Here is a 25,978-nt window from a genome sequence, read left to right as displayed (position 1 = left end):
TGTTTGTCTAGTGATAGTAAACATGCCTTTGTTATTTCATTAGAGAATTTTAAATCAGGGCATGACTTTAGTAGTATACTGTGAGATCAACAGGAAGTACTTTTCTATCCCTGGATGTCAAAATTGAATTTTCTTTTTATAAATGAAATGCGGAATGTATTTATAGAAGAACAGCTAACATCTGATTGTTTTCCTGTGGCAAAGGTACCCTTTGTCAGTGAAATGTAATCTCTCATTTTGAAATGCCCTGTTGATTCCCACTGACAGGTTCGTAGTCTGAAGCCCTCCATTTCTCTTCTCGCCTTTAAGTTCCCACTGGGGCATACTGATTTTGTCATCTGATATCTGCCACAATTAGCCATACACGATTGCCTTTATTTCCAGTATCCACAGAGAGACTAATGACTCAGTAAGAATGGAAGCTAAACCTTACGTTGTTAGATGTTGGGAAAGGGACAGATGTTTGGAGCCATGTTGGAGAAGCTGGAATTAATGTGATGCATGCTTGAACCTGTTCTGTGATAAAGAGCTATCAACCCTGCGTATTCAGTCATACCTACATATAATGACAAAATGTTGTTTGAAAAAAAAGAGCTTTTAGCTTTCCTCTGTTAATGATAATATTCAGTCCCAAACTGTGAGAAATATCATTTTAAAATATACTTCCATTGCAGTGAAATCCTTCTTGGTTTGCAGGTGAGTTTCTTATGTTGATTTTTGACCTGTAAATTTTGTATGGTCTTGTTCTTAAAGAGCAATGCGATGTGGTGATTTTGTGCCAGATAAATGAGAACAAAACTGAACATTGTCTTGCTGCTGTGTTTTACTAAATAAGGCTAATGAATTGAAAGTTCTGTTGTATGCCTTATCTGAACATGATATTTTTCTATATGGTTCAGCAGATGAGAGAATTAAATTCCTCTGTCTTGATGATCAACGTTCATAGCTATATGCATAGATACCATGTGACGGGTTTTATACAACGTAAATACTAAGTTGGTACTGAAGTGATTATTCTAATACCAGTTGTCTTAGCATAGCTAGTATGAAACAGACATTTCCAGAAGTCAGAGGAAATTCAGTAAAAAATTATCTCTTTTTTCCCTAAGAAAAAACAACAACTGAGAGCTTTCTGAGTATTTCAAAATATGGGACATAATAGCCTGATCTAAAAATTGAGAGGGATCTGCACCACTGGGAGTGCAAATGGTTTGGACTTCCCAGATTTTTTGTTTGATAACCAGGCAGTAACAATGACTGATTAACTGGCAGTAATACAGATGTTGTATATACCCATAACTGTACTGAAAGATAAAGCTGGATATATAATGACAGCTGCTAGTGTACTGTTACTATATGGACATTTTGTGTCCATTCAAAACAATACAGCAAATTGATATAAAACAGACTTCCTTCAAACATCTGCTCTTGGAAAAAACACCCCAAAACATTCTGAGTGCCCACATACAAACTTTCTTCCCTCTTCATCTTAGCATGAAATAAAGAGAACATCATGGTTATTGGTGGTTGTGTTCAACATTATGAGCAAAGCTGTCTTTGTTCAGTTAAAGGTGGCCTACTGGCGAGATGGGGAGGGACTCGTTATCAGGAAATATAGTGATAGTACAAGGGGTAGCAGTTTTCAACTGAAAAAGGGTAGGTTTAGATAAAAGGAAGAAATTCTTCACTATGAGGGTGGTGAGGCATCAGAATAGGCTAACCAGAGAAGCTGTGAGTGCCCCATCCCCAGAAGTGTTTAGGGCCAGGCTGGATGGGGCTTTGAGCAACCTGCTCTGGTGGGAGGTATCCCTGCCCATGGAAGGGGGATTGCAACGAAATGGTCTTTAAGGTCCCTTCCAACCCAAACCATTCTATGATTCTATGGTTAAATAGAACCTTGTGTCAGCTTACAAGTGTGAAGGTATTTTTAGCTGGGTCTCAATTTTGAAGACCAGCCGTTTGAGGAATCCTGGTTGGTTCTCTTTAGCTATTTATATGAAGATGATGAGCAGGTTTAGAACTCAAACCTATCTGAAACAATAATTCTGCCAAATTTTTTACACTGCACTTTCTTTGCTAAGTACTTTGGTAATGTTTTTTCTTCTACTACAAACCTGTTCTTTTCAGTGGTGTGGGAAGATGCATACCAAGGACTGAACTTCAATGGAATTTAGCATATATAGTGTGGACCACATTTTAAGAAGAATTTGGGTCACATGTAGGCATTGACATACCTGGCTAGATTTTCAGAAAATTTAAACCCATTTGGAGTTTGAGTGCTTCTTAAAATTGTTCATCTTGATGTTATTTAGGTGTCTGACTCTATCTAAATTTTGGTTTGGAAAATCTTGCCTCTAGGTGTCTTAAGGGTCACATAATCATCCGTGGTCTCCATGTTTGTTTTGCTTGAAGGAAATGAAAAATGATAGAGCTACTTAACAAGTATACAGTGAGTGATTGAAGACAGACTGTTCCAGTAGTCATATGACTTGCATTAAACATGTGTTACCTATGAAAGAAAAATAAAGCATGAAGACTGCCTGCTCAGTCAGATACTGTTTTTTCTTCTGGACTAGCTGCCTTTTGGCTTCTGCACCACTGCTAGGATGAGCTACATCTCTCCACTTGCCAGTTCAGGTTACTTCACTAAAGTATCTCCCTAAGTTTTGTTTGAAATGTTGCTGATGATAGAACTTCCCCTCTCTTTTTAAAGAGATGGCAATATATTTTCATGCATTAATTGACAAGCACATTACTTTTCTTTTTTTTTTGTATATCTCTTACTGATTTCTTACTATGATCTGTAGACATAACCAGTTTTGACCAGATGAAGCAGTTGGACTTCCAGTGTTACAACACCTCAAATTTGTGAAACAAGGCCCTGAAAAAAAACCTTATGAATGCGCTAGTGATACATCTAAATACTGAAAGCTTGACTCTTTCCTTGTATTGGGAGCCAACTTGCCAGAGCTGCCATGACATACCACAGAATGGTTGAGGTTGGAAGGGGCTCTGAAAATCATCTAGTCCAACGTCCCTGCTCAAGGAGGGACACCTAGAACAGGTTGCCCAGGACCATGTGAATCATTTCTGATTGAGAAGAAACGTCTGATGCCCCATTATTGTTGTTACTGAATGCAGCCAAGAGCCACCAATACTTTATCCATTATTCATTTGCTTTTCAATCTACATTTATGATCTCTTTGGGCTATTACTGTAGTTATTTGCCTTCAGGAAGGTAAACTCTTCCGTAGCATTGCAAGATTATTCCTTCTATTTTCTGGGCAGCATCTAACTTTAAGCACCTTCTAAGTTGTCTTTTCAATAGTGAGAGTCAATATTCTTTCCGTGTTTGCTTTTCTTCTTTACCTGTTCTCATTAATAGGACTCTGGCTTAATTTGTAGGGAATGAATCATTAGTGCACAATTTAATTACAATATTATAAAGCTCAAGCAATCCACTTAAGCATAAAAAAGTAGAATTAGGTTTTCACTGTGAGCACACACATCTGGGGAAAAAAACAGCAAAGTACATAAAAAGCAACATTTCTCATTAGCATAACCAAAAGATGGTAGTTGTCCATCTGCCATTAGTTCAGTGTATTGCAATGCTGTTTCTGATGGCCGTCACAAACAATGATAATAATAGGAGTAATAAAACAACATAATATGTATACATTTTTGTTGGATGCCCTTTTAAATAGTTATTTTTAATTGTTGCAGTCATGCAGATTCTATACTCCCTGCTTCTGCCCACCAATTGTTTCTGACATTGTAAGTGAATGTGTTGGCCACAAGATATTTGCCACCTGTTCTGCAAATGAGTTGCCAAAATGGACATTTAAAAAGAGATTACTGAAGACCAACTTTCAGTTTTTTAGCTAGAGAAATGGAGCTTAGTGCGCTTCATGTAAGTGAAACTAGAGCCATTTAAACTGGATTACAATCTCTGTGTGGTGGGGGAAGTTGTTTTCAAAAATTTGAGCTTTCCATGATGTATTTTTTGTTATTAAGTGTTAGTCGTGATTATAAAATATTCATTAAACTGTATAAGCAACGTTTGGGGTGAGGAGCTATTGATTGTCTTGACCATTTTTGAGCAATCCCTATGTTTTTAAACAGAAAAAGTTCCTCTCCATTATCTCAAAGGCAAGTCTCACAACACCAGGATGCAACTAGTCCTCACTTCAAGGATACCTGCTGAGAGCTAGAGAGTGCGATAGATTGTATAAAAGCATGAACCACAGAACATATCAGTCCAAATAAATCTTGTTCATGGTGGGTAAATACGCTTTATAGTTGGCATCTAAATAGCCCATATTTGCCTTTGATATGAACATATACAATTTTACAGGTAAAGTCAGTATCTCTTATCAAAATAGATGTGAATGAAAAACTTGATCACGTCATTTGATCAGAATCCAACCAGCTTCTGAAAGACAAACATTATGACAGAATATATATAAAGACTTTGTATTTTATTGAGCACTGTGAGTGTCTGAACATATGCACAGTGAACATTTACAGGCAGTAAATACACATGGTAAAACAATATCATGGCTACTCTGTGGGTTGTCAGATTGTAACTCCCTCCCCAGCCCTCCAGGGGAAAGAATTAGCAATGGTAGCATATTCATTTTATCTACATTAACAGTCTTTTCTGCATAACTTTCAGATTCCATCCATATCTATGAGAAATGAAAGACTGAAAAATGACCGGCCTATCTTCCTTTCGGTTGTAACTCAGGCCTGCTGTTTGCTAGCAGACCTCTCTCTGCATGAGTGAGTTTTCTTGTAGGTTAAATAGACTGAATTCTCTCTTCCCCCTCCCTCTGACCCTGAGCCTGCAGGGCAGACAGACAGAAGCACACATATGATTAATACAGCACAGCTGCAGTAGTGACACATTTGCATATGTATTAATAGAGGTAAAAACAACAATTCAATTACATACAGAGACATTCTGCATATTAAAGAACATATGCAAATAGGCCTGGAAAAAGTGCAGCCAGTATTTTCTCTGACTTTCCTGAGCCTAGCATGAGAGGCTTTCCTAGGCTAGCATGAGAGCCTAGCAGTTTACAAGAAATCCCCTTTAGGAAGAACCTGTTACAAGATGCTTATACAGCTATTACTCCCCCCACCAGGTTCCCAGAAGGAGTTTGACATTTGGACAATGGAACTAGCACAAGCAATGTTTTTTCCATGTTATTTTGTATTTACCAGCCTTCAGCTTCATATTGTTGTCTCTTTCCATATAATCCACAGCATGCAGAAGCCCATTCCTTTGCGTCATCTTCCATACACACACATTTATTCTGTTTTTCTTTCTCCTCATCTCTTGGGTTGTTTCCATTTTATTTTGTCCTTTGTTTCAAGCTTTCTCTTACCTTCTTGACTTATACAAATTAGAAAAAAACGGTACATTTCTGTACCTTTTTCTTGTAGTGACCTTAAATGTCTCATACTAGTATGTTTTCTATGGTTTCCTGCTAGGGGGCCTTTAAATACTTTTAATGGGACTGAAAGGTGACTCAGAAAAGTTAACCTGTTGCAAATAGGCTTTTATGTCATGATACTTGGTCGTTGACTCTGCTAAGAAGGTGGTGGAGGTCTCAAACCAAAAAGGTTGAAAATAAATAGCTCATACCACGGGTGATGTGATTACCATCTTCAGGTCTGGTACAGGGTCTGATTCTAGTGGTGGAAGCAGATGTTCTCTAAATCTGATGGCAGTTGAATAGGGAGTAGTTTTAAGCATCTTCAGGTTGAAAGTATTTCAGCATTGGAACTTAGACTGTAAGAAGGCTTATGTAGGCTATAAATAGTTTCATTAGCTTGAAGTTATTCCTAATGTTTGTGTTGTAACTAAAACACTGAGTGTACCTATGGCATGTATTAGGTGTACACACTCAGTGTATTTCCTCACACAGGCCATTCACACACTGATATGTAACAAAATATTAGGCCATGATACCTACCCAGTGCATTAATTTCGGAAAAGAGTGATATTTGACATCATCCTCTGTAGACTGATAGAGCTCTGTTTCAACTTGGAAAGAGATAACAAGCCACTAAAAACTTTCAGAAGCCTGGTAATGCCATTAAGATGCCCAACTGTAATGTTTGGGTGGCAATACCTGTGTTTTAAGCAGTCTAAATTACTGGCCATTTGTTTGAAATGTCTCTGTGGTGTGAGCAGGGGAAAAATAGGTCATGCAAGAAAGCGTGCGTAACTGTCTGGCAAGCATACTTGCGAGGTCAGGTCATCCTTAATTTCTTTTCTCTTGTAAAAATGTTACACTTCTTTCTTTTTGGGGTTAGCCTGACAGACGGAAGCAGATTACTCCTTGATTATTTATAAGGCATTAATTTTAGATGAATATTGCTGAAGTAACTGACATCATAAGTAGTTTTAGCAGCCTGCAGAAGAGTCTGTCTACAGATTGGAATATGACAGACTTCACTTACACAACGTCCTGTCTAGGACAAAGTCTGAAGTATTTGCAAGAAGAGAAAGCTTGAGGAATAGAGGAATATCTATCAGCTAAAACTTTATTTTTCTGTGTGATACAGTTGGGGCTTTGGTAGGTCGGAGTGATGCTGTCAGTGGTGTGCGTTCAGCCAGCTGCATGACAAAACCTGTATCAAAATAGCAGCAATGGCAACACCTGTCTGCCAGACTCTAAAAGGGGGGTAAAAAAAAAATCTGAGAGATGTCTTACAAAGTATGTTCTGTTGAGAAAGAGGAAGACGGACACTTTGGTACATATACCTTGGGACAATCTAAACAATGCATCTGTACAATGGCAGCAGAGTAAACTTGTGAAGTGTTTGTGTTTTACTGAGCATGGTGTTTAATGCCTTTATTTTTTTTTAATTAGTTCTCCCTGGAAAGGTCTGGATTAAAAATCTGGTAACAAAACCAAAAAAACATTTTTTATTTTTTTTTTTTTACTTTGTGCCCTTTGCACATTCCAGACACTGGGTTTTGAAATAGTTGGCTTACGCTACTGTTTTTCCTATTATGTTGTTTGCTCTTCAGAGGGATGTTGCTGAAAAGATTATATAATCATGCAAATAAGATTGTATAATCCTGAGCAAACTGTCTGTGCGGGGGGAGAAACGTGAAACCACACTGAGTGAGGTTTGGCTGGCTCTGAAACCATAAACTGGGGGTTTATTGGCCTCCTATAAAACATGAAAGCTGCACTTAGACTAGTGAATTTTTTCTGGATATTTTTGGAATTCATTGTCTTCGTGCTGAGCTTTGCCAATAGTGTGTGCATTTACAATGCCTCAGCAGAACCTTGTGACAGATGAACACACAGGAAAACCACAGATCACTCACGTGCACACTCTTCAAAGCTTGCAGAATAATGCTACAAATAACAACAGTGAGAAAAGCTGACTTACAGAAAACCAACTTCTTGCTAAAACTCAGTTAACTCCTACAGGTCCACAAATCAGCTTGCTATGTTTTATGCATCCCAAAAGTTAACACAGAAAGAAGTTCTTTCTTGAAATCTTACTAGCTCAGTTGTACTTAGGTCATATGACATGGTGTGTTGTTATATGCAGGTTGGTATAATATATAAACTTATAAGAATTTGGATTTATTTCCTCTTTCTTACTACAGTCATGTTTTTTTTTTTCTCTGTTTTAGATCATTTCAAATTGACAAGGCAGAATGGGATAGAAACATACAAACAGCATAGTAAATGTATAGACAGGGAGGGTATCTCTGGCCAGCGATATACATTGCAAACAAGAACAACAGTGCAATCCATTAAAAGCTCTTGGGCTCTTATTCTTGTCCTGTTTTTCTTGCATCTGATTCCTTTCTATGGGTAACAGTTACCAGTGAGGATATTTTAGCATCTTTTATGGATGGAGGTTAATATTAGGCACAGTTTGAAATTGTGAAAAATCTGTAGTTACTGTAGACCATAAATCTATGCTATAGACAACAAACCTCTGAGGTCAGGATTCTTGTTCTGTTTGTTTTCTTTCCGAAGTCAGCAATTGAACTTACCTCAGTAGAAGATACTGTAGTATCTGGAGATGAAACTTTCAGAGTGTTGAACTTACTTATTCTGGTGTGTCTGGACAATATAAATCTGTTCCTGAGGTCAGGTCAGAGTGCAGTTATTTCCCCAATACCCTAGAATCAGTTTCCTCAAATGCCTTTCCTCCTTTCAGAGTGCTTAGTGTTTTCCACTCCAGTGGATTTTGTAAGATCAATCTGAACACAAAAATGTGGAGGCAATAGTACCTGTAGATCCTCCTGGTCCTCAAGGCAAGCTTTTATGTTTGTAACCCACATGAGCCCTACTGGCCTCTTGAATTAAGAGTCTAATTGCTCGACTAGCCTCTACGTATCCTTTCCACCTTGCAGAACTGATTTATTTATTTGCTGTTTTTAGCAATGGTCTGTTTCACTTCCTTTCTGCTCATTGATAGCTAAGGAGAAAAGTGTTGCAAGCTCCTGGATTTGCATTCCTTAACTCCTTAGCTATTGAGGCCAGTCACATCACAAATAGTTTACCCGACCAGAAACATACAGCAAATTTGCTAAGTCATCCCAGAGGCTTACAAACTCCAGAATTACAGGGAGCAGGGCTGTCAGCACAAGCTACCACTTGAGTTGTCTTTGCCTATTGGACTAATAAATAAATTGGACTAATATATAAATTAAACACAAAACAAAATAAAGAAGCATGTGTACAGGAAAGAAAAACACTTCAAAAAGTCATTGTGTTTTTAAGCAGGGAGAAGCCTTGGAATCACTATCCTAGGATTATCAGCACAACAGGAGGAAACCTGGGGACTGTTGTGTCATGGCTTTTTTCACCTCCTTCATATAGGTACAGGATCTGTTTCTCCCGAGCAGGCCCAGGATTGCCAGTTTGTGTTCAGAGAGTGAGGTATGTTCCTTGGAGATGTGGGGTGCCACGAGGGGTGGTTTCCATCCTCCTGCCTGATGCACTCAGGGGTCTGAAAAGCTGAGTCTCTGTCTACATCCCTATGGGTGCTGTGCTGGGGAAGGCAGCCTGACCCTCAGGACATCTGCATGGCAAGGCCAGCATCACCCCTGCCCTTCTGAAGGTGAAATGTCCATTCCTTAACTTATGCTTCTGTCCACTATGGAGTGTGAAAATAGCATTTGGCAGCAAAGCATTTTCTTCTTCTTCTCCTAATTTTTCTTTTCCCTTTGTGGCTTGAAACACTCTTTACAAATTATAACAGTGTGTTCTCCGTTAATGCACCAAAACATTACAGCTTGTGATAGTGTTATTAAAGTGTTTTGGGCCATTACCATAAAATACAGCAGCATATTTATTTCATTAAGGGAACCAAATGGATCTAGCTGAATTTGGCAAAAGAACATGGCTGAAGTCCTATTTCATCTCTGATGTTGATTTTACAGTTAAACTCTGAACTTCTGAAAATTAGAAAATTCAAGAAAGAAACACTAATAGATGTGTTACATTTTGTAGTAGGTTAAATTGGCCTTAAATATCTCTTATTTTTCCCACAGTAGTTCTGCATTACTATCTGATCAATATTCCAGTATTTACTTTGCAAACTTGGGGCTTACTGATGTTTAGGGCAAGCAGTATGTCATATCACAGAATGGTTGAGGTTGGAAGGGACCTCTGGAGGTCACTTGGTTCAGCCCCACTACTCAAGTAGGGCCACCTAGAGAAGGTTGCTCAGGACCATGTCCAGGTGGTTTTTGAAAATCTCCAAGGAGGGAGACTCCACAGCCTCTCTGGGCAGCCTGTGTCAGGCTCAGCTGCCCACACAGTACGGAAGTGCTTCCTGATGTTTAGATGGAACATCGGAACATCCTGTGTTCTAGTTCATGCCCATTGCTTCTGGTCCCAGCACTGGTCATGTAATGCACATAAAACTTATTTCAACTTGCTGTCTTGCAGTGTCACTAATAGCTGCCTTGGAATATAGTTCCTATTAGGCTAATCAACTCTATTCTCATTATTATGGCAGCCTTGTTTCTTGCTATACACTAGTCTGATATACTGGTGGCAAAAGTAGTTCGGACAGATTATATTAATGTCTATGTGGGAAAGATATTTAAAGAGGCCTGAAGGGATTTGGGAGCCCGACAATAATTAATTTCTTATGGTGGCTTTGAAAATAAGATATGCAACATTCACACTTAATTCTTCCTCTTTTCCACAGCTGTTCTATTTTTCCTGAGATTCCTTTTGTGGAAAGGAAACAGTCATTACAATTATATCAGAATATTTCATCGAGAGGTGGCATTCATTTCGTAACTCAGTTTTCAGTAGCTGCAATGAAAGATGCAAGTACGCAGCACTTCCTATCTCTAGTTCATGCTGGCCAAGCTCGCATTTGCGTGGTAGCTTGTGTTTGAGTACATGGTGCTTGCATCCACTTTCAGTGGGGAAAAAGAGAGAACTGGTATAATTTCCTAGCATTTTGTGTTGTGTGCTAGGTTGCCATATCCTGTATACTCTTGTGTTAGATTTTTGCTATTGCACAGGTAAGTGACTGTAATCAAATTGAACGTTCCCCTAAAAGCAATGTTGGTTACTCTGACTTGTATCATACTGTGTGGGCATGGGTGGATGAACTTGTATATATGACCTGAGGTCAGACAGGAAAAGTTAGAGAATCAAAAATGAGCTAGGGCACCTGCCTACTTAAAACTCTTTTAAGTGTTATGGTTAAATTTATGCATATTCTTAACTCTGATTTTTTTTTTGTATCAGTTCACTTTCACTTAATTTCATTTCACTTCAGATTAATTGCTGCTCTGAATCAGGTCCTTAATGGATGTAGGATAGGTAGGCGGTTGCACATCAAATGTTCCTTTCATATCACACTGGGTGGCATTACAGGTTTGATTTCACTAAAAGGTATTGTTGCTCATGATCAAGCATGGAAAGGAATGAATACTAAAAAAAAAAAAATTGAGGAAATGTTACATTTAAAAAAAAAAGAGCTGATATGTCACTTTGCTCATCGCCTATGAACTGAATAGACTTCTAACCCTTAAAATACTTTCTCCCCCCTTTCCTTTTTATTGCCTGGAATCTTAAGAGCTTTATCATTTGCAGTCATAAAATGAAAATATACACCAAACCCTCAAAGGGCAAGTATGAAATTAAATTATATTTGGGCAGCTGTAACCTTTTAAAACGATCAGATTCCAGTTAATGTATTTCTTCCTGTTCCGAGTGCTGCCATGGTGTTTGATGGTGGGAAGCAGTCCAAAGGGCATTGGGAGATAATAAATTCACTGGAAATTTCACCCTGAGGCGAGCCTCGATACACCAAGGCTTCCATTTAGCGGGACTGACCTAAAAATCTTGTCACATCCAAAGGTCACTTAGGTTGGGGTTGGTGTGTCCCATCTATCTTTCCCTGGTGCAAAGAATCACAGCTGAGCTCATAAACAGTCATCAGAATATGGAAGACAAGCAGGGGGAGAGTGAGGAGAGGGAGGAAGGATAATACAGCTGACAACTTCTTAGATTTCCTCTAGGCCAATGAGAATTGATACCATCTTTGGGGTTGCTTGCATCTGCTACTGCAGAAATGGCAATTCAGTTTAAGGAGGTTACAGTTAACTGTGGAAGCCTGAAACAAGTGATTCCTCTCATCTCTGCAAATGCCATGTAATTCTGCAAACACACCTTACACCACCACTAAACTAAACTAAACATTTTGTACTTGTTCTCAGTCTTGTTGGTCAAAACAATTTACAGTTTATACAATGCTTTAATTTCAAGGAGGGTCAAAAGTCGGAAACACTAAGTGTTTCCAGTTATGACCCTTATAGGTATCATCTATAAGAACAATTATTTTAAGGGAAACAATTTGGACAATGGGGCTAATTGTAAACAATACTGGAAGGCAAGATACTTTCAATCTTATGAGAAAATCTGTGACACATGTACTTTAGGATGTCACTTATCCGAAGCTCATTAAAATCAGTATGATCTTTCTATACCATAAATTAAAGAAAGGTCATTTGAGGGTGATTGTTCGTTATCTTCCAGCCATAGTTCTTACTTCTGCAATGGGAAGTAGAAGTAGATCCTTCCTATGTTTATGGTAAATTAAATATCAGAGACAGGGCTCAGAATGGAATAACAGAAGTAACTTTGAAGGACAAAGGCACATCTTATCATAATTGGTCTTCCTTAATTGGGGATGTCCCATGCAGAACATGTTCATTGTATCATAATGGCACGAATCTCCTCTAAATAAGAGGAGGATGAGAGAGTGTGTGTGCTGGTCATCACTGGCATTCAGGTGGCAAGGATTCCCTCTTGTACCTTCCCTCTTGGTTGGAAAAATGTATTATGGTGGTCAGTTTCCTCCTGAAACATAGTAACACCACACATGGTGTAACAGCGGGTCAGATTCTTTTTGGAATATGAAATTGAAGATGAAATTAAAAAAGAAATCAGTATGTAAAAGCAATGTAACCTTGGACAAAAGAGGGAAAAGAAAAATCACGATGAATCACCTGTGTTCCAAAACTTGCAAGATAGTCGGTAAGTTAGGTCTCTAACTCCTGCTGGGAATTTGCTGAAGTTGCCCGTTGAACTTCAGATCAGATCTTTTTGAAGAAGATTGTAAATTGTATGTTCCTTTGCTTGTTAAAACTGAAATGGAGTATAGCACATTCACACATTCTTACAAACATGCTATATATGAGGCAAATACAACAAAGAAGGGCAAGATTGGCCAGATGTCAGTGTTTGTCGTCATTTTTCTTGGGTTCACACTCTACTTTATGTTGACATATATGTTCTCTACACAAATCTGAAGTTGCAGTCTGGAGGCAACTTTGGGGAATTTAGTTATATGTCGTCTTCTACATGTTTTGTGCTGAAAATGTGTCCGTATGCCTTACCACTTGTACAGCTTTGAGGAAGGCAAAGTCCCCTTCCATCTTACTTATGTAGCAAGTAAAAAGGAAACGTGTATTTTTCATGAACTTCAGAGGGGACAGATACATTTCACTTTAAAGAATTCATCTGCTAACACAAAATTAAAAAGTGGCCCAGACATGCCGAGCACAGAGTAGTTGTTTTTTTCCTGGTTTGTACTCAGGGAGTTAGTATGAGATTCATCTTTAGCCATGAACGTATAATTCATCTGGCCTAAGGTTGTGTATTCCATTCATGTTTCTCTAAAGGGAGCTCAAGGTGATTAGCTCAGACCTAGTCAGATGAATACCCCATGTACTCCCACTTAGTGTCTCTTTCCTACTGCAGTTCAATTTCTTTTTTCATTTGCCTAGGCAATTCCAGTTAGTAAGCAAGCAACAGAGGAAAATAAAGTGAGAATATCTCCGTGTTTGCTGGTGGGAAATGGAACCTCAAGGCCAAATGATTTAATATTTCTGTAGTGGTTAGAATTTGTGAAAGACACTGGGTTGGAGTCAGTGCAGGCAACTTTTCAACCACCAAATACATGTAGCTTCTGCCTGTCAATTGAGTTTTCCATCCTTGGGGAGAGAGACCTTGTGGTGCTGGGCAGTGCTTTGCTCCTCTATGTTTTCGTAGATAAATTCATTCTGTTTCTTGCCAAATGACTTTGGACAATCAGCTGTGGTTCTGAAGTACGTTAATGTTGTTAAATACATGATGGAAAGATAGATGGTGAGAGTAAGGGTAGTATTTAATACCTGCAATATTGGGAAGTGCTTTTAAGTTACCTTAGATGCTCCATTAATAAAAGTGAATATGATCACTGTCCCAAAACCTGTGTTATGCCATGATATTAGCTGGAGAAGTTGAGATATATTTTACAGTTGCTGACTTTGGCAAAAACAAGATGTGTCCCTGCGTAATGGAAGACTGTACTGTTTCTTGCATTATTCATGCTTCCCACGCTGGAGTCACAAACACTGGGTAATGTTAATAATTGTCATGGAAAATTGTAATTGGCAGAAGTGTTTAATGTACTAGTGATAGGTGGGAGGGACAACGAGACTTTCCCTGTTCTGGATTGAAACGTGACACATTGCTAGCGATAAAGGAGAGCACTGAATGGAGTCAGTCATTGTTATGTGGAGACAAGTGAGGAGGACTCCCGCTTGATATCCCCAGTCTTTCCCAAAATGGGGATATTTACCAGTTGCCAACTGAAGAAGCAGTGAGTACTGTTCACCCTCCCACTGTAAAGAACAGCCAGTCTTGGAGCAGCATAAAAAGGGTCAATCAAATAGGTCATATGAGGAGGCAGATGCTGGAACATATTTTAATGGATTGCTGTGCGGTATGTGAAGATTGCTTGTGGAGTACAGAGATGGGGGGGAGAAGCTATCAGTGATGTTTTCTGCTGTGGTCACTGTAAATATCCAAATTCTAGAGGAATATTTCTGAACACAGGAAATCAAAGCACTAGCATTCCTGCTGTGTTAGACTTGTGGGCAGAATGTTGGAAAGGGAAAAGGAATAGAAGTACGAGTCCCTCTGTAGTACTCTGTGTAATATGAGTAAGTCTAGGTATTATCCATATACTGCCAAAGTCAGTGTCAGCCTTGGAACGTGCAAGTATTTTACCTGGAAAAAAAAGAATAAAAATTACAGAGCTTGAGACTGTATTAAACACAGAACTGTTAAAACAGCTTCAATTTTAGCAGTGCCCCTAATTCACACCCACTCAAACACCTCCTCTCTCATTAACCCCATCATCAGACCCAAGTAACTCAAGTGAAATGAGATGGCATTAGGAATGAGGTAATGAACAACGATTTCTGGATAATGTTATTACTTCATGATAGCAGCTCTTGCTAGTGTGACTACAGTTAAGAGAGTCTTGGTGTTTCCATTGCAAACTCTTTGGTACTCCCACCCCTTCTGCTTTACAGACAACTACTCAGCCAAAAGCAATTTAAAATCTGATTTTACATCAATTTTGGCTGTTGTTTTGAATTGAAAATAGTTTAATGTTTTGATATCGCTTTCTAAACCATGAAAACTGCTTTTTTCCCCTCGTAATCCAAATTTCCAGATGAACAATTTAAAATGTGGGTTAGCTCTTTTTATAACCCAGACACATTATTAGCAGTTGAAAAATATCTCCTAGGCTTGCACAGTAATTTCAATATTTAATGCTTCTGGACAAGCAGATCCACCTTTATGTTATAAAAAGTTCCATATAAAAAATTGTCATGAAGGGGAAAATTCACAAGTCACCATTTTCACTTAGGAGTCTACACTCTATGTCCATTTTAAAAATTTATCCAGCATCTCAAAAGAGCTGTAAAAAAAAAAAAATCAGCTTTAATAAATAGTCATGGATGGATGAGGTGTAATAAGGGATTATAGAGATTGTTACTAGTTAACTAATGTTAATGTAGTGCACATCACTGGTTGTAGAATGTGTGCTTATGTAGGACCATATAAGAGATGTGTTAGAGATTACAGCCTTTTTGCAATGAATGGCATTTTTTTTTGCTTGAAAAACAGGAGTGGGGAGAGAGATATTTCTGCATTCTCACCATTTACATTTAGGGGCAAAAGCTGTGTAGTTAAAAGACAGGATGCTTCTATAGAGTAGCTCAGGTAAGCTGGAGTCTGGGACTTAGCAGCTTTTGTCAGGATGGAAGGGTGCTGGTGGAGAAATACTGAGAAGCTTGCATTGTTCAGCTGTCACTGTAGCACTTGTTAGGCAAGTGCACAGACATCCTCTGGTCACAAGAGCTTTTGTTCTGGCATACTTAATTAGAATTGTATGAGTTTCCCTTGGTCAGCTTGATATTAAGAAGTAGAAGGCTCACACTTGTTATGGGAACATGAGGTTTCAGCAGCCGCTTGTTATCGATATGGATTGATGAGACTAGAAGTAGCCATCATATTCTGCTGACCTGAAGATGAAGTTCCAAAGTTCATAATACAAGCTCTCCTTATGCTTGGGTGATACACAGCATGTGAAGAAAATAAAAGTTAAAAATTTAATTCCCTTTGACTTTCAATCATGTTATTGTGTCTACAGTTTCTTAAACCTAGAGTACAGAATGTGCCAAAAGAGACATATTGGTATGAGTTCCAGGCAAGATTTAAAGGTTTTCATGCGTGGGCTGAAGTCTGACCATGCAGTGTCATTGGACCTTAGTGTTTGTGCTTTCATTTTAGTGAGAGTCAGAAACTGAATCCTGAGGGATTTCAGATTTTTTTCAGGGACCACTTGTGGGGGAACAAAGTCTCTAAGAATTAAGAATTAAATATCTGTATGTGTCCTAATGGAATATGTAAGTGTCACTCTTCCCATTACATCAGTAATGGGAAGCATGGAAATAATGAGATGGACCAGAAAACAGCTTCTTATGTTATTTCCTGAGAAGTTTGCCAAAGCTTCACAGAGGTTTTCAGCCTCCCTGGAGTTCTATGGACTCCACTGGAGGGGGAGTTTTACAGACCACACCCATTTTTATCATAAAATCAAAGAATTAAAAGATTTAACATCTATTCAGTTGTGTTTCTACTACTTCATTAAATGGGTGCTTCCTTATAACGGAGCAAACTCCAAAATAAAGAAATTAATTCAGTGCTTTTCTACTCTCTCAGCTCTCCACATGTATTTTGTTTACAAGTAAGGGCCCTCTCCTCCACACACTCTAACATACCCTTTTTGTACCTTCCCAGCTGGACAAACATGCATTTTTTTTTAAGCATATAAGTTATCCAGCTTATAGCAATAGGGGTATAGGCACTTCTGTTAGTTTAAAGTGGATAGGACTCACTATTGAGAACACTAGGAGGAGTCTGATCAGAGCAAAACTCACTTTTCTGGTTTGAAACACAAATCAAATTTGCTCTGATTCAATGAGGTTCAAGATGTTCTAGATCAAAATTGGGCCAATTTCTATGTAGTTGGTTGGAGTTAGGTTTCCCTACAGGTCTAGGAAGTTTGATTGAACTTTTCTGCAGTCTTTGACTCCAGTAATAACGAGATGTTCAAGAAGAGGGAGATCCGTGTGGGTTAAAGCCAGAGAAATTGTACCTGTGAGATGGCACCATCCATAGTTTTTGCCATGTATTATGCTGGTGGGAAGGTGAGCTGGCACCCCATATTGATACCATGACTTCACAATAGAATCCTGTAAGACAAGGTAGAACTTGTCAGTTTTCTGAAGATCTTTGCTGGTGAGCATGTAAGGCAATGAACATGAAGAAAAATTGAATGAAAAGTAAATGGCTTCATGTTCAACTCTGGTAGGACTTGTTTAAAAGTTTTCTGTGGTAGAGAAACACTTAAGCTAGAAAGCTAGCACCGCAGAAGGACTGACATTCTTTTCCCCCCAAATAATAACCTTATTCTACTTTCTTCACCTTCAAAAAATAAAATAAAAATAACAGTTTTAGCTGAATAAAGAGGCCATGTCATATCCTATTAACACTTCCTGGTAAGGAAAATTGCAAAGGGAAATATTCCTTCAGAACCATTCTAGGAATCAATTTGTTTTAGTTTAGCTCGTGGAATAAGTACGATTTCTTCTGCAGCTTGGATGTTCTGTCCACCACCAGTCCTTCCATTTCAATTTTCTTCTACCCGTACTTCCTCCATTATGTATTCTTTTTAGGGAGGCTTGGCACAAGGGAAGCAGCTCAGATGCAGTCCTCAGTTTGCCTTTAAGGCACAAATGTCACATCCTTTCATCTCTACCCAAACTGGAAGAGAGTAGCTGTGGCTTTCTGAGCCTGTGAAAGTGAGCTGTGTTGAATGTTGTGTATGATGGACTAAGAGTTTGTCAGTCTCTGTCTCCTGTGCCTTTTTCCAGACCCTTTCACCAGATAATACAACTCAGTTCAAAAAGTAAATTATGTTTTTGAATGAGCTGAGTGGATGTCATTGGGCTCCAGTACACATCAGATAACCAAGGAACAATGTTAATTTGTACTTTCAAGGACTGCAGATGCAATTGGATGGTTCTCCAGGCTCAGGAATATTCTTTATGTTAGTGGCAAAACACTAGAAGGAACACTTTTCTTATCTTACTATTTGATATTGTCATTAACAAATGAATATATCTATAGAAGACCTTTAGGAAGTGCACTGGCAAAAATATCCAGATGATTTTTTTCAATTTATTTCTGTTGTTTTATTTATTATTGTCTCCTCACCCAAACTGTACTTTGGTAGTATGACTCTGGTGCTATTGGGAGGTGGTTATCACCTTTCTGCTACCTCTCAGGGGGTACTTCAGAATTTTAGACTCTTTATGACAGCTTCTCACAAGAGTTTCTAGAGCAGGCTGCTTGCTGTGCTCTACATGTACTGCAAAATACCTATTTCTCTACTTTATTCCTGAAGGAAAGGAGAGCCAGTTCATGGAGGGATCTTATAATCATCAAGATATAAGATATCAACATTCAAGTGAGCAAATTCATGTTCTCAAAATAAGAAATGTAGTTGACCTTAATGTTTCTACCATGAGCTCTGCTCTTAACTTCAGGAGAAACAGTTTTCAGATTTGAAGTAATTAATTCAGTATGAGACGTAAAGCAGGCATGGAGTTTTCCTGACTTAATTCCCTGTTGAATACAGCAACTTAAAATGCAAACAGAAAATCTATAAATAAAATTGGAGAAAGAGTCACTTAAGGAGATGTGTATAAAATAGTGAAATGCCTTAATTATAGCTCGGTAATCTGAAATATATAGAACCTTATTTACAGTAATTCTGCTGGCAGTGTTTGCTTATTAACTACTCTAGTCACTTAATGGATAACAATGAATGATTATATACAATATCAGTTAAGTGAAGCAATGTAATATGAAATAAGTATTTTGTCAAATGGCCACTCACAGAATTTTGCTCTCTCAAATGGGAAAATACACTTACTGAAGTCAGGTGCTCAGAGCTAGTTGCCAAAAATTTGGATAAATCGAAAAATAAGCTCTCAGGAAACATACTTTTGGTAAACAAATAGGCAGCAGTGAGTTTTCTCCTACAAATATATAATGTCTGTGCCACTTTGCTGTTTTCAAGCTTCTAAATTGGAAAAGCCATACTGGTATAGAAGTTTCCATGTGGAACCCTCATACAAACACTTCATCTTCATTACAGGATAGTCAATTTGTGATAAAGGGACAGCAGTTTACAAAACAAATGCCTATTCTTCTTAAGTTACACAGCCCTGTTGTTTGTTGGTCTTCTGCATTACCACTGCCTATCTGACTATGTTCTCCTTACTAGGTACGGTGTCAAAGGTATGTCCGTACTTCAAAGAAAATAAATTTTTACCTTTTTTCAAATAGAAGAAGCTCTGTTGGCATAAGAATAAGTAATAGTACTGGCAGCAAGAATGACATTATATTCTGTTGCTGCACAGCAAATTAACACTAGGAATAAATTGTTGACTTTTTTTTTGTATGTACAATATTAATTGCTTCCATTGAAGGGGACACCATTCATCTGTAACATTTCATCCAACAAGCTTTTTCCAGAAGACATTATCAAGTTTCCTCTCCAATATGCATTCCATATAGTCACTCTATTTCAATTACTGTCATATGGTGTGAACATGGTATATATGGAAATGTAGGCCACTTGGGCAGTTTTCCAGTTAAAAACTCTTCATTTGTAATGAGCAGGCAATCTTAAACACACAATGATTTTTTATCACAGAAACTAACAGATCTTATTAGCCTCTGATACGAAGTGTCTATTGATAAGTTCCTACATTTGCATCCTGTAGAAGGATTGTCTCCTTGCTAAGGCATAGGACAAAGGAGACATGAGGTCTAGGCTCTAATCAAGAGTTTCCTACAGACTTCCTGTGTGACCAGGAATGGTCAGTTATATCACAGGTGCTGATTCTCACCTTGCTAACATTTGAATAGCATTATCCACTGATAGAATTAAAGAATGCTTTTGAGGGAACACTGAATTTATTAGAATTTTTAGAGTGCTGTACCATGGTTATTGATTGTCTTTCCCATAAAAGCTAATATAAATAACAAATAGCTAGCTGCACTTTACCTAAAATGATTTCCTACCCATCAAAATTAGTTTCTAACAAAACTCAGAGCTACCACAAATTGGCAGCACATTTCTTACTTTATCCACTGTTTTCTAAGCAAAGCAATCATTATTTTGAATGTACTGCATTGATGATAGAAGCCTTTATTAGTCCAGATACAGACTTAGAAGTCATTCAGTTTTTCAGTGACCTGGACTCCAGCCTTGTTTCTGGATGCCAAGGATCCCCAGTTGGTCATACCGTGGAAGTTCCAAATAAGAAAAGAACTAGTGCATTCAGCCTGGCATAGGCAGAATGGTGCTGTTGACTACAGTGAGATTATTCTAGGGAATAAGGGCTGTGGGGCTGGAACCAGGGAGATCAGCTACCAGAATCATATTTTATGGAGAATTGTGGTTACTGATTCTAAAGGTAGTGTTTTTCTAATATGAGAGAGATGGTGGTTACAAGACTGTGTTTGTAACTTGCATGCAAGAAGCGTATAAATGAAGCCTTGTTCTGTTTGTGAATGCTTTACAGTTTTTCTAATGAGAACTTGTTTTTCTTAACGTTTCTTTCTAAGGAAGTCTCATATTTTCTAAGGCTAGAGAGACTATTAGATTGTCTAGTCTGACCAAACAAGATGTGGAATATTATTGGGCATAATCAATTCTTTGTTTAAAGTTCATCTTCCAGAAACACTTCTGATCTTGACTAAAATATCAAGAGACAGAATCCACCATTTCTTTAGGCAGTTCCTCCAAGTGTTACCGACACCCTCTGCTTAAAAGGAGCATATTACTTATCTATTAATTTGACCAGTCTTAACTTTTAAGTATTTGTTGTTCTTTCTTGATTCATGGCTTATTTACATCTCTTCTTCCGCTAGACTCAATGCTGAGCAAAGCTAGGATGGGAGTTTTCAAAGGAAAAGCTGGTTACTGTGGCCACGCAAAAGAACAGTTTAGCTTTTCAACATTTAGTACATCCACTCTAGTCCCTGTGTGGTCCACAATTTTGGGGAAAATTCATCCAGCTTGCTATTTTTCACTCGGTGAATAAAGGAAACACTAGTTCAAGTGAGGTCCTCTGCCAGAAGGAGTCTCATTGGACTTACGCACACCTCAGCGCTGACAGCCAGGGCAATTCTGGGGGGAAAATCAGGGTGATAAAGATATACAGTAGGTAGAACAGTAATAATTATCCAACTCTATTCATAATTCTAAAGAACAAAATTAAAATAAATAAAATAGGTGCATCTCAGGATCTGAAGCTATATTGACATTATGTGAAAATAACACAATGTGAAAGCTAGCAAACTCAAGCAATGAACTGAGTAAAATTTAGTTTCCAGTGGGTTCTTTGTGCTAGGTTTTAAGGGAACTTTTAAATTTGTGTTCATGTATTATCTTTCTTTTCTGAAATTCTCCCAGGTGGTGCAAACAAATGGCACTTAAAAGTCTTTGCTGAAGTTTTGAATGTACAAATTAGTGTGTCCCTTTGACGTGTTAGACTGGGAATCTTTCAGGGAAACTCAGACACAGAAAAGATGAACACTTGGCATGTGTACCTTTTAAATAGATAATGAAGAGAGAGATGAAGAACCTTTTTTTTTGCATATCCATAAAGAATTGCTACCGATCACCGATGACAGCATCTTTAATTCTAATTTCTGTAGTTATCTATTTTCCTACGTTGCCACTACTTTTAAAAACCCGTCTTACAGTAGGACGGGTCAAATGTTCGTTTTAAGTGAATTATTTTTTCTAATTTTTTATTAACTCTTTAAATTAAAAAAAAAAAAAAAAAAAAAAAAACACAAAACTGAACAGATCCAAAATTAATTCTTTCTGCCATAATCAAACACTTTGCATGCCTTATATAAGCATTAAATTTGAGGTAAAGAAAATTAAATTTGTATTCTGAATGAGAGATCTCAATTTATACCATTTTTTCCCCCAGATTATGCAAAAATCAAGGCTATCAAGGCTGTGAAGACAGGACAGGGCCATTCATGTGTGTATTTTTAATGATGGGTCTCAGAATGACACAGAAATTGAAGTGCTGAATCAGTCAACAGCTCAAACATTTAAGCACAGTGTTTTGGAAATTCATTACTGTGGTAACTCCACTAAAGAATTAGTATGTATCAGAAACAAACTCATGCAGTAACTGATTCAGTTTCCAGTACAGCCTCTCTCTCTCTGTCTCTCTCTCTCTGTCTCTCTCTCTCTCTCTCTCTCCCCGTTTTTTTTGTTTGTTTGTTTTTTTAAGAACAGCTCTTAATCTCTAGTGTTCACTAATAAAAATATTTTAATAAGAGATAATACAGTAAAACAAATGTCTATAGGTGCTTGAATCAATTATCTCTGCCTATGTAATTGCTAACACTTTGTTCAATCCTTTTTAAAATTGCTATTAAATCTCATTCTCATTTTCTGTATTAACAGGACAAGAATTCATTTTTAGTATACCCTCAAAGCAGTAATGAGCATTGTTAACATGTAACAACAATGCCCAAGGGGAAGGTTTTCAAAGCTGGTCTAACCTTAAGGCTTTACTACTGATGTACTGCAGAGTCATCAGGCCAAGAGCTGTTAGAGCTAGTCCATTTGGAGAGTTCAGCTGAATATTTCTGTTTAATATATTGGAAGAATTATAAATGGTTTTGGTAGTGACCTAGGAAGAAGTGGGGATTTTTGTTTAATAGCTTAAGAACAGAGGGGCAATATTCTAAAAATAACTTTACCTCTTGCTCATTTTAAAGTGTATCGTATTGTGCTTTTGTTCTGATGATTTTGCTTCCATACAGATTTTCGTAAGAGGTTAATGAGAAAACATTAACAAGGCATGCAATATCGCACATGGGCAGGAGAGCTGAAACATAGTTATTTAGTTATAAACAAACAATAGATGTTATTTTTTAATTGTTTTTTCAGAAGCCTAGTTCTGCCTTCTTGAAGACATATTACCTATCTTATTAAAAGCAGAATATTATCCTTATTTTATTTGTTATGTATAGTAAAAATAAACTTGTCTGGTAGTAGTGCTTCACTGGTTTCAGCCAACACTGACTTCAACTAAATGCCTTAGTCACATTAAATGAGTCCAGACAGAGCCTATAGATTGATTGTACGAATTGTAGTGCAGGAAAATGACCTCCTTGAGTACTAGCATTTCAGAATGGGTCTTTAGGTTGGCTGTAGCTTGTATAAGTGGCTTGAGGAGTCTGTGTCTGGTGTACATACTAAGAGGCTCAATAATAGTGTATTAAAGCAGTGATATGCAATAACTTCATTTTCATTTCACTTTTTGTGATCTTGGTTTCATTACTGTGAAAAGTATAAGGTTACGTTTTAGATGATGGTTAGGCATTTCAAGAGAGACTGATTCCTACACTCTGTTGAAATTCTGCCAGTGAAGCAGAGGTAGAAATGTTCTTTTGTTTGAGTTTGTTTTGTCTGTGAAATGAATGCATAGATTGTTGTCATTTAGCCATCTTGATTCACAGCACTTGGTCACACTGTTGCCCTTTCCTTGGGTATAAGCTAAAGGTCATCATGTCCTAAAACAGCTAAATATGAACAGATAAGCTCAATAGTGTCAAAGCTCAAAAATATTGACAGTCTAAGAAACGCACTGCATGTTGTATGTTTCTGTCCATTTTTTTTAATGGTGGAGAATATAGAAGCAATTCTGTTGGTTAAGTTGAAATAGGACCTTTGCAATTCCATGAGATAAATGTTTTTCATGTTCGAGCTGGGCCTGATGTTGCTTTTCAGTAGAATACCTGATTTGTGTTGTAGGAAGGGACTTTTTAAGAGGGCATTCTCACAAGGGACCTCTTATAAGATTTCATTTAATGTTTGCTTTAAATTTGCCAAATCAGTTAAATAGACGTGAGATGTTGAACCTGATAGCAGGAGGACTAAGTTTGTACAAATCAAGAGTGAAGTCTTTATAGGTTTTCTTCCACCTCTCTTTCCAGATTACTCCATTCAACTCTCTTGTAAGAAATCTGTCTTGAGGTATATTCCCTGAACTGAGAAAATGGCATGATTTGAAAATCCATATATTCCACATACCACCTAAGATATGGCTTTCTCCTGGGCTGTTGCATGGGAAAATTATTTCCCCATGCTTATTGAGTCATCGTCTTGTTTGCATATGTTGTCAAAAAGTTGGTTGACGATAATATTGTAAGGAGGAATGATTCCTTCCAGCACATTTCTCAGTGGCCACTGGATGCATGTTAGATGGTAATGATTCTTGGACACCATGTTGTGAATGTATTTTGCATAATTAGTGCTTGTGATTCATTCTTTGGACCTAAACTGAAGGCTCAGAGCTGTTTGAGGTAGAGATTTCCCTTGCTTTTCAAGGTAGGGATTCTGTTTGAAAATTCTTCTGCAAAGGCTTACAGACATTTCTGGGAGTCTCTGTCATTTACAAGCCAGTCCCTATATGGGCCTGTCAGTGATCTCCAGTTGGTTCAGGACTACTAAGCATCCAAACTGACTTCTGTTGTTTTTTACCTTTACTTCAGTTGTCTGATACCTAATCTGTAGATTCTCAACAAGCTCGAACCTTTCCTGCTCAATGGCTTTTCTGCTTTCGTCTTTTTTTCTCTAGTTGCCTCAATTTGTTTTGTTGGTTCTTGAATAGGGAGCAAAAGAAAGGCAAAACTTGATCCACTCTATCATGACCAGAGTCCAATTATGTTGTGCTGTTCCCTAGCCATGTATCCTATTTTTTAAACAACTGTTGCCCTTCTTATATATTAATTCATACATAATGCTGGCTTGGTTTTCCTTGAACTGCCTGCTGCAGATCTTCTCTGGTTCACACAAACCCTTGTTCTTTTCTCCCTGATGGATTTAGTCTTCTTTTGAAAGAATGAATGGATATGAACTTCAGCAGATAAATACATACATTTGAATCTGTGACTGATTTGTGACTGGATTGTTTTTGATGACTTTTATCTGTAGTTGATTTGCATCTATTTGGCTCTGACAGGCTGGGGGTAACACATGGAATAAATGAATAAATAAATCTGAGGAAGAGGCAGAGAGAGAACAGATGAATGGATGATAGGGAAGGAGAGTAAGACTAAACAGAAAGGGATGGATAAATGGTGATTAAGAAGTACAGAAGAATAAGGAACAAGCAGCGATCAAAGTAGAAAAAGAGAAATTAAAAGGATTCAAAACTGAAAAGAATAGGAATTCTGAAAAGAATAGAAAGAATGAAAAAGAAGTAAGGACCTGGCGCCTGATTACACTGCTTACACTGCTGATTACAGCAGCAGAAATTGGATGCTTTTAATTATGTGAAAGGGCTAGGATTGTTTACCAGTGAAGGGAAGAGTTTGTACAGGAAACCATGGGACAATGTCCAGGGTTGGGATGATGCACAGCCTTACTCATTTCTTCACCCCTGAGTTGTCCCACACTCAGAACGGTAAATCTTCATTGGATCAAGTTAAGTCTTTGCTACAAGGCTTTATATACTATCAACTCTCAGTAGCAGTGTTTCTCTACCTTCTGCACAGTAATATGTGGAATATTCACTGTAAGTTAGATTATACTGAATCCTCATTTTACTCCTTCAAGTTTGCTGGGTTTGGTTAGCATACCATAGTGCCCTCCAGTCTGACCTTTGTTTTTTTATCAGCATATATAATTAATTAAAAAACAACAGCAAAACAACTAAGTAACACTAACAAGACTGTCTTAGACTAGTCATATTGAAGGTCCCGTGTTTTTTCACATCAACTTTCATGTTTCTACATGTTATCCCTTGTCATGTTGCATCTTAGACACTCTGTTGGCACCTGCAGGCACAGAGCACCATTGTGCAGTGTTACACATTACACATGTACTGCACAGTACTAATAATACATAGCATGAGTCTTTGAAACTGAGGCTGTGACCGAGGAATGAAAGTCTTTGTTATTACATTACCTGCTCTCCCAGGCATCTGACTTCTATTTGGCTTCAT

At 37.9% G+C, this 25,978-nt stretch overlaps 1 protein-coding gene across 24 annotated transcripts in view; it reads left to right on the top strand.

The window, feature by feature from the left end:
- SOX5 (SRY-box transcription factor 5) overlaps positions 1 to 25,978 on the top strand; it is a 643,266-nt gene that overhangs the window by 559,639 nt on the left and 57,649 nt on the right. The gene's annotated exons all lie outside the window — the stretch shown is intronic.

Source organism: Anser cygnoides, chromosome 1, assembly GCF_040182565.1.
Source record: "Anser cygnoides isolate HZ-2024a breed goose chromosome 1, Taihu_goose_T2T_genome, whole genome shotgun sequence".
Taxonomy (NCBI): domain Eukaryota; kingdom Metazoa; phylum Chordata; class Aves; order Anseriformes; family Anatidae; genus Anser; species Anser cygnoides.
The sequence above is the reverse complement of the archived record's forward strand: the minus strand, read 5'-3'. Positions and strand labels throughout refer to the sequence as shown.